This window comes from Priapulus caudatus, unplaced genomic scaffold, assembly GCF_000485595.1.
Source record: "Priapulus caudatus unplaced genomic scaffold, Priapulus_caudatus-5.0.1 Scaffold184, whole genome shotgun sequence".
NCBI lineage: Eukaryota > Metazoa > Priapulida > Priapulimorpha > Priapulimorphida > Priapulidae > Priapulus > Priapulus caudatus.
This window is the reverse complement of record NW_014577245.1, coordinates 216,900-227,132: the sequence shown is the minus strand read 5'-3', so window position 1 is coordinate 227,132 and position 10,233 is coordinate 216,900. Positions and strand designations below refer to the sequence as shown.

The 10,233-nt window shown below is 44.1% G+C and overlaps 1 protein-coding gene across 1 annotated transcript in view; it reads right to left on the bottom strand.

The window, feature by feature from the left end:
• The window catches only part of LOC106806899 (myotubularin-related protein 9-like), a 32,425-nt gene extending 28,066 nt beyond the window's left edge, over positions 1–4,359 (bottom strand). The window contains exon 1 of the mRNA XM_014809043.1: positions 3,044–4,359. The gene's annotated coding sequence lies outside the window, so the exon portion shown is untranslated. The remainder of the gene's footprint in view (positions 1–3,043) is intronic.
• Positions 4,360–10,233: the final 5,874 nt, after the last annotated feature.

Below are 10,233 nucleotides of genomic sequence, written 5' to 3'. Positions count from 1 at the left end.
ATGCCGCTTGTCGATTTGCGATTATGATATCTCAAGCAAATTTGGTTAACGACGTTTGCTGTTTAACTGTAAATTTAGTTTATATATATGTCCAATCAAGTACACTAAGTATGGAATATATCATAAATATACGTTGAAAAAAAGAATTTGCTTACATTTACATGAGATGGACAGATCAACTGTCGCTGAATTCTAGAATGCCAGGTCTGACCACGTCGCTCAGCGCCGACTTATTACGTGGCTTGCTAGATGGCGCCGAGGGCGTTTTGGGCCGGGGCGGGGGGCAGCGGACGTGCGTGCTCAAGTCAGCAAATGGTGCCTACCTGAATTACGGCGGCGCGGCGGGTGCCTGCAAATCCACCTCGGAAACTGGCAAACGAAAACGAGCAACGATTGGTTTTTCGTCTCATCATCGCGGCAACTCGTCCGCGGGCCCGCGCCGGAAGAACATGCAGTCCCCAGTAAGAGCTTCCCAGGTGAAAAGCCGGGGCGGATGCAGACATTTCTCGCGGTGTACGCGCTCTGGGTCCTTACGAGGCGAAGATCGTGCGGAAAACCAGGCTATTAAGATGTTTAAAATGGGGCTAGCGGCGGTCAAGGGAAACTGGCAAGAGGGCAACGATAGACGCACCAGTCGAGGGAGTCTGGCGGGGCTTCGGACGATACCTGCGGTCGCGAGACTGACGCAACCGGTGGTCTTCGGTGGCTAGAGACTCGTGCTGCTCAGCGTTCTGGCAAACGCTGTATTAGAATGACTTTATGGCAAGAAGTCATGTTTATTTATATCACAGGCTCCTTATGCCAGCGAGGCCACTGCTTGTATCTGCCCTTTATGAAATGATTTCGTCATCATTTTCGTGGGGCATGAAAATAGTGGCAGAAGTAACAGCCTCCTGCGGCGGCACAAGACACTGCACTAAAACAAGGGACCGGAAAACGCCTTGAGCAGTCTGCCAAAGCCCGTATGTCGCCGAAGGCTTGGTCCAACCCGGCGCGGATGGTTCATGGAGCGCTCTTGAAAATTCTCTTTCCCAATGACACTTTTGTATGCCAGAAGCTTCAAGAACACGAAGTCATCTTTATCAGACACTTTAGGAGTAGTGCTAATATCATGAGCGGGGAGAAGACGGAAACCATACTGATAAATTTAAGTAAGCCAATGCCTTACATCACCGGTGTCACCCCTCCCTAAAAGTCGCCTGGGGATCTAGCCACTTAGAGTAAACCCTTTCTAAACACTGTCACTTCTCAGCAACCGATGCCCCTGATTTACTGGACCTGATTTTAGCCTGGACATTGGATGACCCGTGTTGATTTTGGCATCCCATCATTTAACCTGGACTTGGGTCCTAATCGGTATCGCGTCTAGTAGCTCTTCTTCAAGCTCCATCTCAACGCATTTTATATGAAGCCGGTTTGGAAACGTCAATGCTATTGAATCCCGCCTTCCACAGAAATTCCTGTTCTTATACAGGCCCAAGGCGATTCTATATCTAAAAAATTCAAGGAGCAGATTGTTTGTTCACATCGACAATCGTAGCCATTTTAAGCCCCTACAAAATCAACATTTACTAAATTCAAGTACTTTTCAAAGGCGACTCCCTCAATTCAGGCACTTTTTTCAAGGACTGTGCGAACCATGCAACCGTACAAGTCAACTATCATAAAACTGTTCGCAATAATTAAACCCGCGTCTCGGTGACTCGCCGCTAGAGTAAACACGCCGTGGGCAGTGTGCGCGGCGCGGATTTATACAACAACCGACGCCACCCACGGCCGTAAACAACTTCCCTCTTGAGCCACGAGTTTCACACAACCGGCAATATAGGGCTCCTTGTGGAAAAAAAGAAATCGTTCCAAAATTGTCGCCGCCGCCGCCGCCGGCGCAAACGTCGTCGAGATCGCCGGGCGATTGCTGCTGCCTGCTGCTGGTCGCCGTGGCGCCCGGCGGGCGGTGCGCCGCGTGGACTCGCTTGTGCACGCAACGTGCTTACAACCAGCAGAGCTGCAGCGTTCGACGGGTGCAGCGAGTACCTGCAGCGGCCTGTCAGCGAAGAACATGCTCGCCATGCCTCTACGTCTCCGAAGGCCCAACTTCGACCGCAATCGCGCCGACCGGACGGGGGCGGGGTGCGCTGCGGGAAGCTGCGACGGAGCCGGCGGCCGGCCAGCGGCGTCAGAGTGCGCGTATCAAGACCTCCGTCTCTCCCTTGGCTCCTCGGGGACACGGTCAGTACGATTCGCCCGGTTCAGAGTCATGAGCGTGGGCTTTCAGGCAGATCCGGTAAAAAAAGCACAACGGCAGGAGCGATGAGTAACGATTCGCCCTCTTCAAAACCTCCGAAATCGCTCCGTCCTGGGGTGGGAGGCCTCATGAATAGCCTTCTCCAATGTAAAAATTTATTTGGACAGAGAGCTATATCTTTATATGCCACAGACTTTGAAAATGATCCTCCCGTGGACCAACAACAATTTTTTTTCCCCCTTCCTTCAGGGGCCGCTCAGTTGCCTTAGTGCGCGTGCACTGACGTCACGGCTCGCGTATTGTCCCGCTTACGATGTTGGGTATGATGTCGGTGGCGTTGATACCGGTGACTGTCTTGTGTAAGAGGGGAATCCTAATTCATGGCATCGTACGGCATGTACGACAGTCCGAAACGACTGGCTTGTCTAGGCATGGCACGCATATCTCGTAGATGGGTTGATAGCGCTAATATATACAAAGGCAGGAAGTGCTAAACTTCAGGAGCAAAAATAAGAACCATTGCAGGTGTTACTTATATTCCATTGCAATTATGATTGATAATGGGGTTTTGACATCAAAGCCACTTGTGAATATGTATTGTACTATGCCGCTGCTGTCATAATTCTGACACGTGTGATTGCGTTTATATGATACGTCAAGCAATTATTGGTTAAACATGTTTAGCGTTAAAGACTCTGAACTCTTATTTGAAATATTCAATATAAATTATTTCCAATCAATAACCTACACTAATATGGAATATATCGATAAATATACGTGAAAAAAAAATTTGCTTACATTTACATGCAGATGGACAGATCAACTGTCGCGAATTCAAGAATGCCAGGTTCTGGACCACGTCTCAGCGGAGATTACTGGCTTGTAGATGGAGGGAGCGACGTTCTCAAGTCAGAAATGTGCGACTGAATACGTCCCTGCAAATATCAAATGGCAAATAGAAACAGCAAATCGATTTGTTTTTCGTCTCATCATGGCAACTGTCCAAGAACATAGTCGCAGTTAGAGTTCAGGAGGAATGAACTATTTTGCGTACGGCTCTGCGTCTAGAGAGAAATGAAACCAGCTATTAAATGTTTAAAATGTGAAGGTCGAGGAAACTGAAGAGCCAAATAAATACAGGTTGAGGATTGTGCATTCGAAATACTTGGGTACGAACTACGAACGTGTCTCTGGTTTAGGAATTTCCCAGCGTTAGGAATACCTGTATTAAATATTTTATGGATGAAATTCATGTTTATTTCATACACAGCTTATGCCAGCAGGCAATGCCGCATTCCTATGAAATATTCTTCATCATTTTGTGGATGAAATAGTGATAATATCAGGAGTAAATAATCTCAAATAATATGACAAATAATCTCAAATAATATTTACTCCTGATATGTAAACTAAACCATCAGAAAGGTAATCAAGATATTGTGGAGATTTCGGGGAGATCACCTGGCTGATTGTGGAGATTACCTGAGCTGCCCAGGTTGGTGAGTGACAAAGGCAAATGCAGAGAGACTTAGCAGTTTGTTGTAAAAAATACTCAGAAATTTCCCACTCCTGATGTCATGATGACGTTTTAAAAAACGTGTCGATTGTGGAACGAGTCAAACTTTGGAATTTCGAATAAAGGGTGCTCAACCTGTACTTTTTTTCAACACTGTCTACACATGTTTTGAAGCACATATATATATGCTATCTATAAATGTTGTTTAATATAACTGTTATAACTGCATAGACTAAATAATATTACTAAATTATAAGCTATGCACTAGCAATAATGACAGCCTCGTTTGTATTCTGTGATCGCAATTTTGTTTTCATCTACATAAACAGCCAGGATGCCTGCCAGTTATTTTTATGGTTGCTGAACACAAACAAAAACCTAAACACACTACAACAACACCCCCATTGACGTCATTTGGTTCAACGTTTTGTTGCTATGACATCGTTGATCAGAAAAATGCCACTGCATGTCACTGAGCCACTGATTATATTATGATCTACATACTATAACTGATCTATGTAGAGAATAAAATTGTACCCTTTACCTAACAAGGGATGTTTGCTTTATTTATTTATAAAAATGTGTTAATATGTTCAAGTAAGTTCGTAAGTGCCTTATTAACTTTTTTCATGTTTTGATTTGACATCATTTCAGTTGAAGTCAGTTTTCAGGAACCTAACTCAGACCATAGATATATACAAACACATGTATGTGTGTTTTTGTATATATCTATGCAGCAACTATACGATGTCAATGGGGAAATTGGTGTATACTGCTGCTTGCAACCATTGCGCACACATGGCACCTGTTACGTTTAAATATTTGCATTGTATACTTGCCCAACCATTGAACCTATACGACCTATTGGTTCCAAAAATGCTTATTATTGCCTGGTTTACGACTATGTCCTGGATAATGAACTAATGTTACATCCTTGTACGGTGAGAAAAACGTGAATCAGTCTGATCTTCTCCCACACAGTCTAAGTAACTAACTGTCTAAACAGATCACACATCCATTAAAACAAGAGCCGCAGAGCGTCTGGGCTCATCTGAGGTCTGTTGCTACGGTTATAAACGTAACATTTAAGTCGTGCATAGTGATACCTTTGTTAGGCGCAGATATGCAGATACGCAGTTGCGTACACATCATTTCAGCAACCTTCTGCATTCTGCATACCAAGTCAACGCATCTACGAGATATGCGTGCATCCTAACAATCCGTACGATCCGTACGATCCATGAATTAGGATCCCTCTTAACACAAAGACAGTCCACCGAGTATCACGCACACATCATACAACATCGTAGCGACATACGCGAGTGTGACGTCAGTGCAGCAGCAGTGCACGCGGGCCCTGAAGGAGGGGAAAATAACTTTTTTTTTCACGGGAGCTTTTTTTCAAAAGTCTGTGACAAAAAATAGCTCTCGTCAAAAATTTTGCGGCAGCTATTTTGAGCCTCACGGGAGTGATTTCGGAGGTTTGAAGAGCGAATCGCTCATCGCTCCCGTGTGTTTTTTACCCTGCCCTGAAGCCACGCTCATCTCTGACCGGCGAATCGTACTGACCGTTCCCGCCAAGGGAGATGACGAGGTTCTTGATCGCGCACTCGTACGCGCTGGACGGCAGCCGGCTCCTCAGCTCCCGCAGCGACACGCGTCGGTCGCGATTGCGGTCGAAGTGCTCGAACGTGAGCATGGCGAGCATGTTCTTTGCTGACAGCCGCTGCAGGTACTCCTGCACGTCGACGCTGCACCTCTGCTGGTTGTAGCACGTCGTGCACCACCCGCAGCCGCCCGCCGGCGCCACGGCGACCAGCAGCAGCAGCAGCATCGCCACGGCGATCTCGACGACGTTGCGCAGCGGCGGCGGCGGCGGCGACATTTTTGGACGATTTCTTTTTTTCACGGAGCTATTCCGGTTGTGTGAAACTCGTGGCGCCAAGAGGGGAAGTGTTTACGGCCGTGGGTGGGCGTCGGTTGTTGTAAAATCCGCGCCGCGCACGCCCACGGCGTGTTTACTCTACGGCGAGTCACGAGACCGGTTTAATTTATTGCAACAGTTTATGATAGTTGACTTGTACGGTTGCATGGTTCGCACAGTCCTTGAAAAGTCCTTGAATTTGAGGGAGTCCTTGAAAAGTACTTGAATTTAGTAAGTGCTCCTGAATGTAAACTAAGACCATCAGAAGGTAATCAGATATGTGGAGATTTCGGGAGATCACCTGCTGGATTTGTGGGCGATTACTGAGCTGCGCCCGGTTGGTGAGTGACAAAGGCAAATCAGAGAGACTTAAGCAGTTTGTTGTAAAAAATACTCAGAAATTTCCACTCTGATGTCTAGAGATTTTTAAAAACGTGTGCGATTGTGGAACGAAGTCAAGACGTTTGGAATTTCGAATAAAGGGTGCTCAACGCTGTACTTTTATTTAGCACACTGTCTACACATGTTTTGAACACATGATATATATGCTATTCTATAAATGTTGTTTAATATAACTGTTATAAACTGCAATAAGACTAAATAATATTAGTCCTAATTATAAGCTATGCACTAGCAATACTGACAGACCATGCGTTTTGTATATCTGTGATCGAATTTTGTTTTTCATCTACATAAACGAGCCAGGATGCCTTGCCAATTATTTTTATGGTTTGCTGAACACAAACAAAAACCTAAAACACACTCACAACACACCCCATTGACGCATTTGGTTCACCGTTTGTTGCTATGACATCGTTGATCAGAAAAATGCCACTGGCATGTCACTGAGGCCATGATTATATTATGTCTACATACTATAACTGATCTATGTAGAGAATAAAATTGTAGCCCTTTACCTAACAAGGATGTTGCTTTATTTATTTCAATAAAAATGTGGTTAATATGTTCAAGTAAGGTGCGTAAGTCCTTATTAACTTTTTTCATGTTTGTTGATTTGAGCATCATTTTCAGTTGAGAGTCAGTCTTTCAGAACTACTCAGACCATTAGATATCTACAAACACATGTTATGTTGTAGTGTTTGTTATATATCTATGCAAGCAACTATACGATGTCAATGGGGCTAAATTGGTGTATATCTGCTGGCGTTGGCACCATTGCGCACACATGGCACCTGTTACGTTTTAAATTATTTGCATTGTATACTGCCCAACCATTTGAAGCCTATACGAGCTATTGGTTCCAAATGGTTATTATTGGCTGGTTTACGACTATGTCCTGGATTACTGCACTAATATGCGTACATCTTGTAGCGGTGAGCAAAACGTGAATGCAGTCTGATCTTCTTCCCACACAGTTAAGTAACTAACTGTCTAAACAGATCACACATCCATTAAAACAAGAGCCGCAGAGCGTCTGCGCTCATCTGAGGCCTGTTTGCCTAACGGTATAAACGTAACATTTAAAGTCGTGCATAGTGATACCTTTGTTAGGCGCAGATATGCAGATTACGCAGTTGCGTAGCACACTAATTTCAGCCAACCTTCTGCATCTCCGGCCATACCTCCGCACAATCCCATTGGTTGATACAAATCGAGTGGCCTGAAAACTCCTGTTTTATCGGTGGGCATTGTGGACAACAATCATGTTTAACGCCCCCTTGCTGAGGTCAAAAGTTATCTTCGCACTGTCAACGGAAAGTACATTTCATCGGTCTCCTTTCAATAAAGCCAGTAAAAATGGTAAGTCCCCGGCGCTCGCGCCACATCCGAGGTCGGAAGGACGCGATGCGCGTTCCGCCAAATCTCCGGTAAAGGGGTATTTTTTCGCGGCGAGCAAAAGCGGCCCAAAGAATTGGTAAAAAAGGGGTGTAATTATTGACATTTCACCCGAGATGTTCTTTAAAAAAGGGGTGTCTTTTCCTCTCATCTCTTCCATCTTGATATCAAGTAGAAAAGCTTCATGAAATGCCGCGGGATCAATATTCGCTGAAATTCGCTGCTAGTTTTGAATAGCTCATTCAGGATATTTCATTTTGAAGAAGTAAAAATATTGCCCCATAGTTCCGCCGCAGTTAGGAGCAGTGTTGGCCAGATCTATAAAGGTGGGTCTCCAAGGTCAGGAAAAACCCGCAAAAAGCCCCGCGAAAGGGGGGTTCAGAAATTTTGGCAGTCCTGGATGGGGGTGCTTTTCAAAGGGGAAGGACGGCATATGCTGTACCGTAAAGTCAACACTGAGTGGGGGGCCCTGGGTAGGTCAGCCGCTGAAACTACAAAAAGTTTTAACAATGCTCGCGTCAGACCATGTCCTCAGAAAATGTGTACAATCGTGGCCCTGTGCCCCATTGACTTTGACCTGTGACGCATGCCATTTCGGCACAGTGATTGCTTTTTCGCTACCATGATGCTATACAGCCGGACTATCAAGCGAGCCTAGAGTACGAGCCGTTTAGATTTGTGCCGAACAATTTCATCGCATTATCTCCCTATACCTTAAGTTACGGAGGAATTGTTCCCCCTTCTTTTACACCTGCTTGCCTTTGACTTGACACCCACTCTCCGACATCAGCCAAGCCTCGTTTTCGCTCTACGCCGCCCCACGTCCCGACTTCTCGATCCCGTATGTCGAGCCATTTAGATTTGTGGCCAACTGTTGACGGACGCAGAGACCACAGCGGATTTCACAGGCGACAGCACGAGCGACGCACGACCGACGCACCACGCACGATCACGCGATTCTCGACAAGCTGCATCTGAACTACGTCAGATACTCTAAAAAACTGTTATTCGCATGAATACCATATGGCAAAATACTTCTAGATATTTTCATTTAATTTTTTACCTGGGTTACCACGAAATTCGTGGATTCGGCAATAAAATTATAAACTCCCAACAATGAGACACTACCAGTCAAGAATCCGGTGTGGGCCCACATTTGAAACAAACTAGAGCTCATAGGGTCTAATGTCGCCCCAGGGTACTATCGAGGTACCCTACTGGGTATACGGTTCGATATATCGAAAGTATCTCATAAGGGTACTTTCGCATATGTCGCTGCGTAATCCTGCATTTTCCATCCTACCCCCGACTCTTCAGGCAACTAATGTCGTAATACTTACACTCTGTCAAGTTACCACATCACTAGAGAAACGCCGTCAAAACATGGCTGCGCAATCTCAATAAAAAATGTGTATGCTACTGTTGACTATATTTTTCTTTTTCCTTTTTTTAAACGAAGTAGCTAGCTTTTATATTTTAGTTTTAACAAATCGGAAATACGTCATTAAAAGTCCAGGGTACGGTGGACAGATGGCGGTACGCCAGGCGACCATATCATATACCCGCGATGGTTACTTTCCGATTTACGAACGCCGTAGCCTAGGGTAGACCCCTAAGCTCCGGATAGTACGCAGCCCTGGTGACAATGACCCTTCCTAGCCAAACTAGACTGTCATGGTATTATAATCACCAAATCAACCAAATTTAAGATATCTATGACAAGTAAATGCTCACAAGAACCATTGTAACTGACCTGAACATCATGTTGTACAGATTTATAGTACTACTGAGTTAGCATTTCATATCATGAATATTCATTCATCGAAATGAATTCATTCATCATTTATATCATGAATATCATATCATTTCATATCATGAAGGTCTATATTGGAACTATGTCTGTATTGATTCTGTGTAGGCTTGTGAGCCCATCGCTTAATTTGTAATACTTCTTGGCTCCACATGGAAATTACAGTGTACTGTTTTCTTTTGTAAATGTTCAACAATACACAAGAACGCCTTCTAATTTAATCCTGCCTTTCAGACATGACAATTTGCGTGAAACGATAATATTGATTTAGGACGTAAATTTAATTTGACTATGAATGTATGACAGGTGCAAAAAAATTGTTCTTGGTTACATTTATTCTAAACCACTTTCTTAGAAAGTATGCCATTCAGGGTGAATGTTATAAATCACATTTTATATTTGGCAATCTTTGGTAGGGCCATGTCAACAACAACTAGATGCAAAACAGCTGGCTGGGAATATCTTTACAAAGTGGCAAACTGCAGGCTAGAAGATACACTGCTAAACAGCCAACACTACAAAATGATTGTTGATAACCCTGCTTGAGTCTGCATTTGATCCTACTCTGAAGTTATTCTGATCAGCTTATGAATACACACCTGATGCATTATCCCTACATGTAGATTCTGCAACTGCAAGGGCCCCACATTTTTCTTGCAGCTATATTTTATGAGGTTTATGTAATAATTTATTTCTATCTATTCAGATGCTGTATATTTTTAGATGCCTGCAAATGCAGTTTAATGTAGCATCACACAAGGTATAAAAGTTGCATTTTTACCAACAATTACATCTCCAAAACACCTACCTTAACTTGCAGAAACAGCTACTATACATCTAAAAAAATTTGTTTCTATTCTCATTAAGCCTCTCTAATACACCCCTTGTAAAAAATATCAATGTGTTGCCAAAATGGACGGTTAATCCTTAAAATAAAGGGG